This window comes from Carcharodon carcharias, chromosome 18 (assembly GCF_017639515.1).
Source record: "Carcharodon carcharias isolate sCarCar2 chromosome 18, sCarCar2.pri, whole genome shotgun sequence".
Lineage (NCBI taxonomy): Eukaryota > Metazoa > Chordata > Chondrichthyes > Lamniformes > Lamnidae > Carcharodon > Carcharodon carcharias.
This window is the reverse complement of record NC_054484.1, coordinates 38,329,200-38,347,072: the sequence shown is the minus strand read 5'-3', so window position 1 is coordinate 38,347,072 and position 17,873 is coordinate 38,329,200. Positions and strand designations below refer to the sequence as shown.

The 17,873-nt window shown below is 44.0% G+C and overlaps 1 protein-coding gene across 2 annotated transcripts in view; it reads right to left on the bottom strand.

Moving 5' to 3' along the window:
• Positions 1–17,873, bottom strand: part of LOC121290771 (CD166 antigen-like) — a 258,149-nt gene that overhangs the window by 123,264 nt on the left and 117,012 nt on the right. The window lies entirely within an intron of this gene.

Genomic DNA, 17,873 nt, shown 5'->3' with positions numbered 1-17,873 from the left:
TTTCTCTCAACATTTTTCTTCTATTTTCTAATTCAGAAAGTTGTTTAATGTAGTTAAAAGTTTGGAGATTATCCAGCCTTTTCATTGATGGCACAAAGTTATTTGGCTTCCAAATGCTTACTAGTTGTTATTGGATTAGTGCAACTATATGCATGGGGAGGACACAGCTATATCTTGTTAAGTGCCATAGTCAGCCCATAAGACTGTGGGAGCAGCAACCACATATGAAGCTCTCCCTAAAGACAACTAGCTCCCCCATGCTGTTTCCCCCGTCTGGAGAGTCTAGAACCTGGGGGCATAGTTTCAAGATAAGTGGTTGATCAGTTCAAACTGAGACGGGGAGGTATTTTTTCACTCAGAACTGGGAATCTTTGGAATCATTTACTCAGAGTGATGGATAATCAGTCATGGAGCATGTTCAAGGTTGAGATGGACAGGTTTTTTCACTCTGGGAAAATCAAACGCTATGGGAACTAGGCGAGAAAATGAAATAGAGATCAAAGGTCAGCTATGATCTTATTCAATGGAGCAGACTCAAGGAATCCAATGACCTACTCCTGCACCTATTGCTTAAGTTGTAAGTTGGACCATGCAGACTGAGAAGCTACCAAATTCAATTCTCAATGCTCAACATGTACCAAGTTAAACATCCCTCAGCCAAATTGGCAGTAAGGGTGATATTGTTGGCCTCAGCCTTTCTTGGTTAGAAGGCAATACCTGCTTTGGTCTTGCTCTAGAACACAATTCAAGTAAAATTGTATAGAAGTTGAGCTAAAATGGGATTAGGCACACACATGGCAAGCGCATACTTCCGCAAGGTACCAGAGGATGAATGGTATTTATGAAACCAAAGTTCAACATTATTAGCAAAAGAAGAAGAGTGTATCTTGGTAAGGAAAAGGAAATGTTGAAATCATCAAAAGTTTATAAAAATGTTTTAAAATAATGTTTTGGATTCTTTTATTTCCCTATTTTATTGTAAAGCACCTTCTTATTTTATTAATAAGTTATTTATTGAAAGGACTGAAAGCCAAGACCAAAATGTGGCATGTCCTGAACAGGGAACTTCTGTATGTTGATGAAGCTGCGCTAGTTACCCAGACAGAAGTCCAGCTCCAAAGCTCATGGATCCTCTATCCCATGCTTGCGTTATGTGCTCCCTCACCGTCAGTGTCAAGAAAAATGTAGTTATGTACCAGGGTGTAGTGTCTTCACCTGTAATCAGACACAGCAACACACCACTGGAAGCAGTCAGCAAATTCTGGCACCTTGGATTCACAGGACAAAGAAGCTGTCTCTTGATGAAGAGCTCAGCACACGCATTAGAGAGGCCAACTTTGGCCGACTAACAAAGGCAGCAAGGAGAAACAACAAACTGACCCACAGGGACAGCAAGTTTATCTACAAGATCTGTATCCTCAATACATTGCTGTACAGCAGCGAAGCCTGGACAACTTACACCTATCAAGAACAAAGGCTCAATAACTTCCATTTACTTTGGTAATATTTTGGCTGCAAGGGGATCAGGACTGGGAGCTAAATATCCAAGGATATGCATCCTATCGAAAAGATAGGCAGGTTGGCAGAGGAGGTGGGGTTGCTTTGTTAGTAAGAAATGAAGTTAAATCGATAGTTAAGAAATGACGTAGGGTCAGACGATGTAGAATCTGTGTGGGTAGAGTTGAGGAACCACAAAGGTGAAAAAAAAACCATAACGGGAGTTATATACAGGCCTCCGTACAGTGGGGCACAAGATACACCAGGAGATAGAAAAGGCGTGTAAGAAAGGCAAGGTTACAGTGATCATGGAGAATTTCAATATGCAGGTAGACTGGAAAAATCAGGTTGGTAGTGGATCCCAAGGAAAGGAATTTGTGGAATGTCTACGAGATGGCTTTTTGGAGCAGCTTGTGGTGGAGCCCACTAGGGAACAGGCAATTCTAGATTAAGTGATGTGTAATGAGGCAAAATTGATAAGGGAGCTTAAGGTGAAGGAACGCTTAGGAGGAAGTGACCATAATATGATAGAATTTACCCTGCAATTTGAGAGGAAAAAGCTGGAATCAGATGTAACGGTATTACATTTGAATAATGGCAACTAGAGAGGCATGAGGGAGGAGCTGGCCAGAATTGACTGGGAGATGAGCCTAGCAGGAAAGCCAGTGGAACAGCAATGGCAGGGGTTTCTGGGAGTAATTTGGGAGACACAGCAAAAATTCATCCCTAGGAAGAAGCAGCATGCTAAAGGGAGGACGAGGCAACCATAGCTGACAAGGAAAGTCAGGAACAGCATAAAAGCTAAAGAGAAAGCATACAATGCAGCAAAGAACAGTGGGAAACCAGGGGATTGGGAAGCCTACAAAGACCAACAGAGGACAACTAAAAAAGAAATAAGGAGGGAGAAGATTAAATATGAGGGTAAACAAGCCAGTAATATAAAAGAAGATTGCAAGAGAAGAGGGTAAGAGAGAGGCAAAAGTAGACATTGAGCCACTGGGAAATGATGCTGGAGAAGTAGTAGTGGGGAACAAAGTAATGGCGGAGGAACTGAATAGATACTTTGCATCAGTCTTCATGGTGGAAGACATGAGTAACATCCCCAAAGTTCAAGAGAGTCGGGGGACAGAGGTGAGTATGGTGGCCATTACCAAGGAGAAGGTGCTAGGAAAACTGAAAGGTCTGAAGGTGGATAAATCATCTGGGCCAGATGGATTACACCCCAGAGTTCTTAAGGAGATAGCTGAAGAGATAGTGGAGGCGTTAGTGGTGATCTTTCAGGAATCATTCGAGTCAGGGAGGGTCCCAGAGGACTGGAAAATCACTAATGTAACCCCTCTGTTTAAGAAGGGAGTGAGGCAAAAGTTGGGAAATTACAGGCCGATTAGCCTGACCTCAGTCATTGGTAAGATTTTAGAGATAAAAACAAAAAAACTGCGGATACTGGAAATCCAAAACAAAAACAGAATTACCTGGAAAAACTCAGCAGGTCTGGCAGCATCGGCGGAGAAGAAAAGAGTTGACGTTTCGAGTCCTCATGACCCTTCGACAGAACTTGCGTTCGAGTCCAAGAAAGAGTTGAAATATAAACTGGTTAAGGTGTGTGTGTGGGGGGCGGAGAGATAGAGAGACAAAGAGGTAGGAGGGGGGGGGCGGGGGTGTGGTTGTAGGGACAAACAAGCAGTGATAGAAGCAGATCATCAAAAGATGTCAACAACAATAGTACAATAGAACACATAGGTGTTAAAATTAAAGTTGGTGATATTATCTAAACGAATGTGCTAATTAAGAATGGATGGTAGGGCACTCAAGGTATAGCTCTAGTGGGGTTTTTTTTTATTTATATAATGGAAATAGGTGGGAAAAGGAAAATCTTTATAATTTATTGGAAAAAAAAGGGAAGGGGGAAACAGAAAGGGGGTGGGGATGGGGGAGGGAGCTTACGACCTAAAGTTGTTGAATTCAATATTCAGTCCGGAAGGCTGTAAAGTCCCTAGTCGGAAGATGAGGTGTTGTTCCTCCAGTTTGCGTTGGGCTTCACTGGAACAATGCAGCAAGCCAAGGACAGACATGTGGGCAAGAGAGCAGGGTGGAGTGTTGAAATGGCAAGCGACAGGGAGGTTTGGGTCATTCTTGCGGACAGACCGCAGGTGTTCTGCAAAGCGGTCGCCCAGTTTACGTTTGGTCTCTCCAATGTAGAGGAGACCACATTGGGAGCAACGAATGCAGTAGACTAAGTTGGGGGAAATGCAAGTGAAATGCTGCTTCACTTGAAAGGAGTGTTTGGGTCCTTGGACGGTGAGGAGAGAGGAAGTGAAGGGGCAGGTGTTGCATCTTTTGCGTGGGCATGGGGTGGTGCCATAGGAGGGGGTTGAGGAGTAGGGGGTGATGGAGGAGTGGACCAGGGTGTCACGGAGGGAGCGATCCCTACGGAATGCCGATAAGGGGGGTGAAGGGAAGATGTGTTTGGTGGTGGCATCATGCTGGAGTTGGCGGAAATGGCGGAGGATGATCCTTTGAATGCGGAGGCTGGTGGGGTGATAAGTGAGGACAAGGGGGACCCTATCATGTTTCTGGGAGGGAGGAGAAGGCGTGAGGGCGGATGCGCGGGAGATGGGCCGGACACGGTTGAGGGCCCTGTCAACGACCGTGGGTGGAAAACCTCGGTTAAGGAAGAAGGAGGACATGTCGGAGGAACTGTTTTTGAATGTAGCATCATCGGAACAGATGCGACGGAGGCGAAGGAACTGAGAGAATGGGATGGAGTCCTTACAGGAAGCGGGGTGTGAGGAGCTGTAGTCGAGATAGCTGTGGGAGTCGGTGGGTTTGTAATGGATATTGGTGGACAGTCTATCACCAGAGATTGAGACAGAGAGGTCAAGGAAGGGAAGGGAAGTGTCAGAGATGGACCACGTGAAAATGATGGAGGGGTGGAGATTGGAAGCAAAATTAATAAATTTTTCCAAGTCCTGACGAGAGCATGAAGCGGCACCGAAGTAATCATCGATGTACCGGAGAAAGAGTTGTGGAAGGGGGCCGGAGTAGGACTGTAACAAGGAATGTTCCACATACCCCATAAAGAGACAGGCATAGCTGGGGCCCATGCAGGTACCCATAGCCACACCTTTTATTTGGAGGAAGTGAGAGGAGTTGAAGGAGAAGTTGTTCAGTGTGAGAACAAGTTCAGCCAGACGGACGAGAGTAGTGGTGGATGGGGATTGTTCGGGCCTCTGTTCGAGGAAGAAGCTAAGGGCCCTCAGACCATCCTGGTGGGGGATGGAGGTGTAGAGGGATTGGACGTCCATGGTGAAGAGGAAGCGGTTGGGGCCAGGGAACTGGAAATTGTTGATGTGACGTAAGGTGTCAGAGGAATCACGGATGTAGGTGGGAAGGGACTGGACAAGGGGAGAGAGAAGGGAGTCAAGATAACGAGAAATGAGTTCTGTGGGGCAGGAACAAGCTGAGACGATCGGTCTACCGGGGCAGTTCTGTTTGTGGATTTTGGGTAGGAGATAGAAGCGGGCCGTCCGAGGTTGGGAGACTATCAGGTTGGAAGCTGTGGGAGGGAGATCTCCAGAGGTGATGAGGTCAGTGACAGTCCTGGAAACAATGGCTTGATGTTCAGTGGTGGGGTCATGGTCCAGGGAGAGGTAGGAGGAAGTGTCTGCGAGTTGACGCTCAGCCTCCGCGAGGTAGAGGTCAGTGCGCCAGACAACAACAGCACCACCCTTGTCAGCGGGTTTGATGACAATGTCAGGGTTGGACCTGAGAGAATGGAGTGCAGTAAGTTCAGAGAGAGAGAGGTTAGAATGGGTGAGAGGAGCAGAGAAATTGAGACGACTAATGTCGCGCCGACAGTTCTCAATGAAAAGATCAAGAGAAGGTAAGAATCCAGAGGGAGGGGTCCAGGTGGAGGGAGAATATTGGAGATGGGTAAAAGGATCCGTTGAACTGGGAGAGGACTCCTGCCCAAAGAAGTGAGCCCGGAGACGAAGACGGCGGAAGAAGAGTTCAGCATCATGCCGAGCCCGAAATTCATTGAGGTGAGGGCGTAAGGGTATGAAACTAAGTCCTTTGCTGAGCACTGAACGTTCAGCATCGGAGAGGGGAAGGTCAGGGGGTATAGTGAATACACGGCTGGGGTTGGGATTGGAAGAAAGGGTGGGGACGGAGGAACAGGCAGGGGTGGAGGGTCCTAGATGGGTGTTGGTGTCAATGAGTTGTTGCAGCTTGCGTTCCTTAGCACTTGAGAGAAAGAGAAAAAGTTTCTTGTTGAGGCGTCGGATGAGCCAAAGGATAAAATGAAACTGGGGGCACGCGCAGCTTTGAAAAAGGGTACGGCGGTGCTGCTGGAGGGAGAGGTCGAGTGTGTTCATATGGCGGCGCATGGCACTGAGTGTGGATTTCAGAATGTGACGGGAACAGCAGTCCGAGAAACGTTTTATGTCCCGGAGATACCTGTAATCCTGGGTGGGTTCGAAACATGAGGAGTGGAATTTCAGTTGAAATCCACGTGGGGTAAGTCGGAGACGGAGAAGGTCCAACCCTGACATTGTCATCAAACCCGCTGACAAGGGTGGTGCTGTTGTTGTCTGGCGCACTGACCTCTACCTCGCGGAGGCTGAGCGTCAACTCGCAGACACTTCCTCCTACCTCTCCCTGGACCATGACCCCACCACTGAACATCAAGCCATTGTTTCCAGGACTGTCACTGACCTCATCACCTCTGGGAATCTCCCTCCCACAGCTTCCAACCTGATAGTCTCCCAACCTCGGACGGCCCGCTTCTATCTCCTACCCAAAATCCACAAACAGAACTGCCCCGGTAGACCGATCGTCTCAGCTTGTTCCTGCCCCACAGAACTCATTTCTCGTTATCTTGACTCCCTTCTCTCTCCCCTTGTCCAGTCCCTTCCCACCTACATCCGTGATTCCTCTGACACCTTACGTCACATCAACAATTTCCAGTTCCCTGGCCCCAACCGCTTCCTCTTCACCATGGACGTCCAATCCCTCTACACCTCCATCCCCCACCAGGATGGTCTGAGGGCCCTTAGCTTCTTCCTCGAACAGAGGCCCGAACAATCCCCATCCACCACTACTCTCCTCCGTCTGGCTGAACTTGTTCTCACACTGAACAACTTCTCCTTCAACTCCTCTCACTTCCTCCAAATAAAAGGTGTGGCTATGGGTACCTGCATGGGCCCCAGCTATGCCTGTCTCTTTATGGGGTATGTGGAACATTCCTTGTTACAGTCCTACTCCGGCCCCCTTCCACAACTCTTTCTCCGGTACATCGATGATTACTTCGGTGCCGCTTCATGCTCTCGTCAGGACTTGGAAAAATTTATTAATTTTGCTTCCAATCTCCACCCCTCCATCATTTTCACGTGGTCCATCTCTGACACTTCCCTTCCCTTCCTTGACCTCTCTGTCTCAATCTCTGGTGATAGACTGTCCACCAATATCCATTACAAACCCACCGACTCCCACAGCTATCTCGACTACAGCTCCTCACACCCCGCTTCCTGTAAGGACTCCATCCCATTCTCTCAGTTCCTTCGCCTCCGTCGCATCTGTTCCGATGATGCTACATTCAAAAACAGTTCCTCCGACATGTCCTCCTTCTTCCTTAACCGAGGTTTTCCACCCACGGTCGTTGACAGGGCCCTCAACCGTGTCCGGCCCATCTCCCGCGCATCCGCCCTCACGCCTTCTCCTCCCTCCCAGAAACATGATAGGGTCCCCCTTGTCCTCACTTATCACCCCACCAGCCTCCGCATTCAAAGGATCATCCTCCGCCATTTCCGCCAACTCCAGCATGATGCCACCACCAAACACATCTTCCCTTCACCCCCCTTATCGGCATTCCGTAGGGATCGCTCCCTCCGTGACACCCTGGTCCACTCCTCCATCACCCCCTACTCCTCAACCCCCTCCTATGGCACCACCCCATGCCCACGCAAAAGATGCAACACCTGCCCCTTCACTTCCTCTCTCCTCACCGTCCAAGGACCCAAACACTCCTTTCAAGTGAAGCAGCATTTCACTTGCATTTCCCCCAACTTAGTCTACTGCATTCGTTGCTCCCAATGTGGTCTCCTCTACATTGGAGAGACCAAACGTAAACTGGGCGACCGCTTTGCAGAACACCTGCGGTCTGTCCGCAAGAATGACCCAAACCTCCCTGTCGCTTGCCATTTCAACACTCCACCCTGCTCTCTTGCCCACATGTCTGTCCTTGGCTTGCTGCATTGTTCCAGTGAAGCCCAACGCAAACTGGAGGAACAACACCTCATCTTCCGACTAGGGACTTTACAGCCTTCCGGACTGAATATTGAATTCAACAACTTTAGGTCGTAAGCTCCCTCCCCCATCCCCACCCCCTTTCTGTTTCCCCCTTCCCCCTTTTTTTTCCAATAAATTATAAAGATTTTCCTTTCCCCACCTATTTCCATTATATAAAAAAAAACCCCACTAGAGCTATACCTTGAGTGCCCTACCATCCATTCTTAATTAGCACATTCGATTAGATAATATCACCAACTTTAATTTTAACACCTATGTGTTCTATTGTACTATTGTTGTTGACATCTTTTGATGATCTGCTTCTATCACTGCTTGTTTGTCCCTACAACCACACCCCCGCCCCCCCCTCCACCTCTTTGTCTCTCTATCTCTCCGCCCCCCACACACACACCTTAAACCAGTTTATATTTCAACTCTTTCTTGGACTCGAACGCAAGTTCTGTCGAAGGGTCATGAGGACTCGAAACGTCAACTCTTTTCTTCTCCGCCGATGCTGCCAGACCTGCTGAGTTTTTCCAGGTAATTCTGTTTTGGTAAGATTTTAGAGTCCATTATTAAGGATGAGATTTCAGAATACTTGGAAGTGCATGATAAAATAGGGCAAAGTCAGCATGGTTTCATCAAGGGGAGGTCATGCCTGACAAATCTGTTAGAATTCTTTGAGGAGGTAACGAATAGGTTAGACAAAGGAGAGCCAATGGATGTTATCTACTTGGACTTCAAGAAGGCCTTTGACAAGGTGCCGTACAGTAGGCTGCTCAGTAAGATAAGAGCCCATGCTGTTAGAGGCAAAGTACTAGCATGGATAGAAGATTGGTTGTCTGGCAGGAGGCAGAGAGTGGGGATAAGGGATCCTTCTCAGGATGGTGGCCAGTGAGTAGTGGAGTTCAGCAGGGTCAATGTTGGGACCACAACTTTTCACTTTATACATTAATGATCTAGATGAAGGAACTGAGGGCATCCTGGCTAAGTTTGCAGATGAAACAAAGATAGGTGGAGGGACAGGTAGTATTGAGGAGGCGGGAAGGCTGCAGAAGGATTTGGACAGGTTAGAAGAATGGGCAAAGAAGTGGCAGATGGAGTACAACATGGGGAAGTGTGAGGTCATGCACTTTGGTAGGAAGAATAGAGGCATAGACTATTTTCTAAATGGGGAGAGAATTCAGAAATCTGGAGTGCAAAGGGACTTGGGAGTCCTAGTCCAGAATTCTCTTAAGATTAACTTGCAGGTTGAGTCGGTAGTTAGGAAGGCAAATGCAATGTTGGCATTTATTTCAAGATGACTAGAATATAAAAGCAGGGATGTGCTGCTGAGGCTTTATAAGGCTCTGGTCAGACCACATTTAGAATATTGTGAGCAATTTTGGGCCCCGTATCTCAGGAAGGAAGTGCTGGCCCTGGAGAGGGTCCAGAGGAGGTTCACGAGAACAATCCCAGGAATGAAAGGCTTAACATATGAGGAACGTTTGAGGACTCTGGGTCTATACTCGATGGAGTTTAGAAGGATGAGGGGGGATCTGATTGAAACTTACAGAATACTGAAAGGCCTGGATAGAGTGGGCGTGGAGAGGATATTTCCATTAGTAGGAAAGACCAGGACCCGAGGGCACAGCCTCAGAGTAAAGGGAAGATCTTTTAGAACAGAGATGAGGAGAAACTGCTTTAGCCAGAGAGTGGTGAATCTATGGAATTCATTGCCACAGAAGGCTGTGGAGGCCAGGTCATTAAGTGTATTTAAGACCGAGATAGATAGGTTCTTGATTGGTAAGGGGATCAAAGGTTACGGGGAGAAGGCGGGAGAATGGGGCTGAGAAACTCATCAGTCATGATTGAATGGCGGAACAGAATCAATGGGCCAAATGGCCTAATTTCTGCTCCTATGTCTTATTGTCTTATTATTATTGTCTTATTGCCGTTCAAAGTGATGCCAATGAAGCAGTCCTGTGTAGGGCAAACATGCCAACTATGCTAGTGCTAATCAAGCAAAAGTAGCTTTGCAAGCTTGAACTTGGGTATGTGTACAGGATGGAAGGTGGCCATATCTCAAGGATATGCAATACTGGGAGGCAGCCCATGACAAGACACTGGCAGGGCACCCAAAGCTCCAATGCAAGGGTGTAATGAAGAGAGACATGAAAGTCCTCAACATCAATCATGACAAGTGGGAAACTCCAGCTGACGATCGATGCAAATGATGTCACTAGTTGTGGGCAGGAGTTTGCCACCATGACGGCATGTGGTTTCAGAAGTTCCAAACCAGACACCAGCCCTGCAAACAAGGCGTCAGCAGAGATCATCCCGCACCATTGGCAAGGGACAACTTCATGTGTGGCACTTGTGGCAGACTTTGCCTTCCTAGAATTGGCTTGTTCAACTATCTAAAGAAATGCAACAAATGATCTCATTGAATCTCAAAAGTTCTGAAGCTGCATTCCCATCATTCAAAGAATGAGCAGTGATCTCATTGAAACTTACAAAATCCTTACAGAGCATTACAGGGTGGATGCAGATCGGATTTCCCCTGGCAGGCGAGTCCAAAATCAGGGGACATACTCACAGAAAAAGGAATGTGCCATTTCAGACTAACATGAGGAGGAATTCCTTCACTCAGACGGTGTTGAATCTTTGGAATTCTCTACCCCAGAGGGCTGTGGAAGCTCAATCACTGAGCACGTTCAAGGCAGAAATCACTAGATTTCTATACAGTAGTGACATCAAGAAATATGCGGATAGCATGGAAAAATGGCATCGAGTTAGATGATCATCCATGATTTAACTGAATGGCAGAGCAGAATTGATGGGCTGAATGGCCTACTCCTGTTTCTATGTCTCTTGCAGATGGAAAGATGCCAATAACAAACAGCCTTATTTTTATTAATAAGTGATTTTTTGGTTGAATTATGGTGAAATCAATTGTACTTACTGGAAAAAGGAAGCCTTGTTTTAAGAACATCAGGTTCATCCCCAAATAGCGAGGCAACCCAATCCAGCGATTTACATTGGGAAGGTCTGAATTAGCTGAGCACATGCGTGTGGATGCAAGGTACTAATGAGGTCAGTATCATTATGATCCTCACATGCTCAAAATGGTCATCAATGATTAGACCAATTACAGGACAACACCCTACTCCGACCAAGGAGAACAGCAAGGGAGAATACCGAAATAAAACATACGACACCAACTAGATTAATATAGCAATGCACGTTCAACTAGTAAAATGGTTTTGTCAATGCAAATTTTAATTGGAATATGTTCATTTCTGTACAAAATTATTCAATACAAGAGAAATAGACCTAGAGCACAAAGTTACTATGATTGTTCAGTACAGAGTGCCCAATGTTTAGACATTCAAACCACACTATGGAACATTCCATACCATAACCTTGTTGCACAAGTTAACAAAGACAATTTACTTTATAAATAATACTATAGCAATTCCACATCAACCGGCAATCTGTGTTCACCAGCTATTTCTGGAAAATCATCTAACGCACAACAGGCACCCAGTAGCCCTTCACTGTCTGCTGACGCCCAGTATTCTGGCCCTGGCGCTACTCGTCTCCATGTAGTTTAACAAATTTTGCATGATCCAACATGGTCAACTCTGCACAACAATAGTTTGCTACTGTCCTTCAGGGAGGAGGACACATCACCATTACTGAAGCTTGCCTACATGTGACTCGGCCTACACAACATGGGTAACTCGCAACACCCTCAACAACTGGAGTGGGCAATAAATGCTGAACCCATCAGTGCTTCATATCCTAATAATAGATATTTTAATAAGGGGTGCTGTTTGGTTGATCAAGTTATGATCAAAATGAAAAAATGTTCCTTTCTTCTGCTTATTTTTATTAGTATAGAATTTGCTGCTCCATGAAAGAGTTACTGCAACCTGAACTGATCCAAAGGGCAGTTTTACACATTTTAATCTTTCTCCCAATCATGCACATCAGTAAGATTAATACTAGGACAAACGGGTTTTTTACTTTTCGTGATACAATGGCAGACAAAAAGTGAAAGAAAATAAAAATCAATTCAGAAACGACCTATTTTGCAGCAGATTCTGCAGCAGAAACAATGTGCTGGCCAGGAGCACTTAGTGCTTTGACGGCAACAGGCTTGTACTTCATTTTTGTTGCTTTATGTTGCTGAGGCAATTTTTTAAAAAAATGTTTTGAATAGCCAAACTACACTGGTTGCTACATGCCACGCATTTTCACATATTGAGCCAAAATGTCCTAATGGCGAGTGTAGTTTTTTTTTCAAATGCATTTCTTGGTAACTTGTACCTCTTCCATTCAGACTGGATGTCTTCTTACAGTTGCCCCAAAAGAAGGTAAAGATTTTCATTTACAAAGTTGCTAAAGACCTCTCACAAAAGTGTCAAAAATGCTTCAAATACTCGTATCTATTTGAAGTGCACTGGCTTGTTAAGTAATCAATTAGATCAGTTATATTGTACACAAGTCTCAAATAATAATACAAAAGCGAAAAACTGTGGATGCTGGAAATCCAAAACAAAAACAAAAATACCCGGAAAAACCAGCAGGTCTGACAGCATCTGCGGAGAGGAACAGAGTCATACGGACTCGAAACGTTAACTGTGTTCCTCTCCGCAAATGCTGTCAGACCTGCTGAGGTTTTCCAGGTATTTTTGTTTTTGACTCAAATAATAATGATATGAATGGCAATTGTTGGTAATTGAGGCAGTACAGGTTTGGAGAAAAATAAAACCATGTTCTTTGCATGGTAGCTTTATAGCCTATACTTGAACTACCAAAGGTTTGAGTATTGAACTGGCACTCACCAAGATAGACAATTTTCAGCAATTAGTGTTTCTAATTTTTGACTAAATTAACAAACTTTTCTGAGCAAATTAGGTGACTGAGGTTAAATCTTTTGTTAGTTCAACCAATTATTTTCACTACTGCTAACTGATATAGTCATTGCTATTGCCAAGCTCTTTTTCTAAAAATATACAGTATATTTACTCTCTTAGGAGAAGTACAAAAATAATGAGGGACTTTTTTCCTTTGGCCTTTCCTGAGATTCCATCTCTCCAGAGAGCAGTACTGTGTCTAATGCCAACGCAATAGGGCGTGCTTCTCTGATGTGCCCTTACAGACATTTTCCACCTACTCCATTTATAGGAAACGCTCGAGCTCCACAATTTTGGACAGGTTCTACACCTTACATTGCAGGGCAGCCAGGAATTCTGTTCCTCTGCTGATAGAGCAGAGACCCTGAAACATCAAGGGCAAAGATTGCAGTAATTATCCTGCACCTTTAGGAAAGAAGTTAGCATGCCAGTTATCATCAAAAATCTCATGAGCTAACTGGGAAAATCAGTTATGGACTAACACTTCAATACTATTCACAGAACCTCTTTATCTGCTTTGGTGTCAAGTAATTTGACACTGACAGAACACCACCTTCAGACAGCTTCTCTCTAGACTCCACTTTTCAATGCATTTGTGTAGGTTTTTCTGACCGTCTCGCATTTTTCTTCCCTCCTCTCATACACTTTGACTCAGTGACAGCAATTTTTACTATCTTGCCCAAGTGAATAGTCTAGATTGTCAATACGAAGGACCATATAATACGTATGATCAACTCACTATTTTAATGCCTCACAATATCTCCTAGAGTGAGATTATATAAATCGGAAAAAAGATGTGAATTCTCAAAGATATGTTGTCACTGTTCATAAAGTGGCCTATTGGAAAATCCTAGGAGCACTGTCCATTTTAAGCCACCCAGAGGCATGGCATCTTGCAACATTACACTAACATCTCAGTGCGAGTCCACACCTACTATAGGGGGAGGGGGGGGGGACTTGATTTGTAGTTGGCAGCCCTGGAGGACAAATGATCTGGCTAATTCAGAAAAGGTTCTAACAGTCGTTTTAAAGTTAGATTTGAAAATGACAGAACATGCATAAGGTGAAGTAAATATGCATTAAGTTGAAAAAGCCAAATTCATATATTATCATTCATCTGATAGTTAGCAGCAAACATGATCTGTGGGTTCACCCTGAGGAAAATGTTTAGCTCAGAAAGGGTTATTTTTACCCCTCCCCAAAACTATTGCCGCTTTTATATTGTGCTGAGCCCAATGTTATTAGTACTGGTTCCCAATGTGCAGGTTCAGCCCAGCAAGCTACAACCTGAAAGTAAAGCATGCTGGAATTCACTAGCCAGAAAGACCTGATAAACTTGTGCGTTGGGCATGTGCCAACAGCACAGGTGTAGAGCAAAACAAAACAAACAGAAGAAATCCAACTTTGGCATGGATTTTTCTGGTCCCGCCACAGCGAATGTGATGAGCTAGCCAAAAGTCCATTGACTTCAGCGGCATTGGTAAATCCCGCTGGCAGGCAGGACTGGAAGATCCCACCAGTGCCTTAAGGAAAATTCTGGATATGCCTACAATGATCTTCATCACAAATGGCGTATCTCATTAAAATATGAACTGTTATGTTACCAAGCATATGCCAGTTGGAATAGGCTACATCAAAATAACACATTTTGGAAAATTAAAAGAAAATTAATTCCATATATTAGAATGACCAAAACTTGACCATGTTGTATGAAATGTTTTCTGTACACTGAAGAAACATTATGGTGATCTAGATACACACACACACACACTTTATGTACTCTTTAACAGAAAGATATACATGCAGATTGGTGACGTTCAAATGTTTGCTCAGTGTGCTTGTATGAGCCCATTTGCATTATTTGTAGGTATTTGTTAAAGGTAGGGTAAAAATAGCATACATAGAAATATTCTTAAGTATGTTAAGAGGTTATATGTGAAACATGCCTGTTGAAATTTCTATCCAATGAAATCCATCACAAAACCATGGAATTTTTACAGCACAAAAGGAAGCCTTTGGCCCATTGCACCTGCATTGGCTTTCTGAAAAGCTATCCACTAGATCCCATTTCTCTGCCCTTCCCCATACAGTTTTATATTTTTATTTTGCAAATATAACGTAATAACTAACTGAAATTGGTTATTTTGCAAATAACGCAATAACTAACTGAAATTGGTATGACTGCACCAGGCCAATCTACATAAGCAGATCAAGAAAAGAATAATAGTATTCATCACCATCATATTTATCTGGACACTCATTTTAGTGCTTTAACATTAAACAAAGTAACATTCTGTCATGAAATCCTAGAACCTTTATAAATATAAATACATTCCAAATACATGTTCCCTCATAGCCAAAATGTTATCTAGAAGAATTTCAACTAGCCACATTTGAAGATCACGATGTTTGAAATAAATGTTGAAATAAGAGTTCAAGTGTTTCCTCGGCAATAACAACTTAAACTTTCAGGTGCATGTGGGTATTTTGTTTTTTTTTATTCTGAAACTAGGGCCTATTGAATCTCAGAACAACAATCTGTTGTTCTTATTTACTGAAGTAAATTAAATTACGGTATAAGATCTGCTTGGATCCCCTGCAAATGGCAGAGAAAGTAGCTGCCTCTGTACTTCCTCTGTGTTCCATCCAGCTTCACCTCATTTCTTCCTCAACCTGTTCAGGCTCTCCGGCCTACTCTTCATTCTCCTGCATTCTTACCCTCATCTGGATGGTAAAATTCAGCAAAAATGCAGACACGATGATTTTTCAGATTCTTGGCTCCTTGCCTTGGCATTCCAAACAGTGCAATATACTTCAGACTCCACCCACCCATGGTTTGCTCAACAGTAAGTCAGCCGATTGCGCAGGGCTCACTGTACTTGCATGCTCCTGTATGTGGGAGTTTCTAATAAGGGTCCCAGGACTTCAAAAGGTAGCTCTGGTCCCAAGCAGAATCTAATCATTTGCTTTGGAACTTCCTGTGTGCTCCACCATGGATTGCCACATATTAAAAATATTCTGGGTCCTCCCTGGATATATATTTTTTTAATTCTATCCTGGGATGTGGCTAGTTGCAGGCTAGGCCAGCATTTATTGGCCCATCCCTAATAACCTTTGAGCTACCTTCTTGAACCACTGCAATCCATCTGGTGTAGGTACACCCACAGTGCCGTTAGGGAGTTCCAGGATTTTGACCCAGCAGACCCAGCGACAGTGAAGGAAGAGTGATATAGTTCCAAGTCAGGATGGACAATAACTTGGAGGGGAATTTGCAGGTTATGATATTCCCATAAGTCTGCTGTCCTGCACTGTGAAATGATGTGAAGAATCACATTTTTTTTTATAGAAACAATTGCACATTTACAGGATGGAACCCTTTCCTGTTCATGTTTAAGTTGATTTGTGGAACCCTGATTGCCATATGGATTCCATCTGCAACACAGGATAAAAACAAAAACAGAATTACCTGGAAAAACTCAGCAGGTCTGGCAGCATCGGCGGAGAAGAAAAGAGTTGACGTTTCGAGTCCTCATGACCCTTCGACAGAACTTGAGTTCGAGTCCAAGAAAAGGACTTTTCTTGGACTAGAACTCAAGTTCTGTCGAAGGGTCATGAGGACTCGAAACGTCAACTCTTTTCTTCTCCGCCGATGCTGCCAGACCTGCTGAGTTTTTCCAGGTAATTCTGTTTTTGTTTTGGATTTCCAGCGTCTGCAGTTTTTTTGTTTTTTGCAACACAGGATGATAAGAAAGCTAGTCAGGCAATACATTTCAGTGACAAAAACAAAAATTGCTGGAAAAACTCAGTAGGTCTGGCAGTATCTGTAGCGAGGAACACAGAGTTAACACTTCAAGTCCGTATGACTCTTCATCAGGACTAAAGAGAAATAGAATATGTTTCAGTGTCCTCCCCAGTTGGTGTTAGCCTTCCTCTGGGAAATGATAGTGGCTTTTATTGATGATGTTAGTCACCTCTCTTACACAGCAATGAACTGCTGGAACTCTTGTCCCTGCGTTCGTAAATTTGTCAAATAATAGTAGAAAAGTAAAAAAGTAGAAAAAAATCAGTGATAGAGTAAACATGTTTAAAAACAACTGGGCAATATTTCAGGTTCAAGTAGAGCAGGAAAGTAAAGGGCAAGTAAATTCTTGTCGCTTATAGAATTCCAGCAACATTAGCGATACTGGATCTGGTATTAGTGCTGCTGTCTTTATGCCAAGTGAAATTAAAATGTTCACTGGCAATAATTGCAGTTCATATTTCCCTGCTAGTTGACATGAATGGTCAGGCAGCTCAAATTCGTACATGTATATACTAGAGTATTCACCAACCTAGCTATTTTCTAATGGGAACAGAATATCCATACAATTTTGATGCCTGGATTTAGTCTCCTCATCTAACTATTTCTGAGGACAAGATAGAATTCTAAAATTGCAAGTGTTATGATCTTCAATTCTGTAACTCTCAGAAAGTGAAACTTTTTCATCTACTGGTACAAGAAGTAGATCATAATGGTACACAATGATCTGCAGCTTTGCTTGTTTATATAGGCTAGTGGTCTTTTACTTCTGAGACCAATTTGAATCTAGCGTAGATATAATATTGCACTCTTTGCCAGGTGTAATGGCTAGATATGAAATGAATTTGGTAGTCTTAACTCAGTTCCTAACAAACACTGCTCCATAGCATGAAATTGTCAATTCTTGGACATAAAATGGCAATCTCAATCAGAGAAGACATGAGAGTGGCTGACTGAATAAATGTAGCACTGGGTGTGGCACAGAGCCCAACAGGTCAGAAAGAGAACTGCACTGAAATCGCGATGAAACAAAATTCCGGTTATGTCAAAGTCATCAATCATTCTCGCTGGCAGAATAGCAAATCCCATAGAACAACGCCCGTAATAAGCAGAAATTCCACACTGGTAACTCCGGATTAGCCAAACTTGTCCAAGTTTGTCATATGACTGTGCCAACCAGAGTGGAATTAGAGCATAGAAGAGCATGATTTGTGGTACACTGGGCAAACCATCACTTGACATTAAGGTGGTCCTATGAAAGGACATGCATAGCCTGTGCGCATGGCTGAAGCTTTGAGAAGGCTAAAAGTGGTGTCGATCGGAGAGAAGGCGAAGCTGATGCAGCAATGATGAAACCATTATACAATTATGAAACACAATGCAAA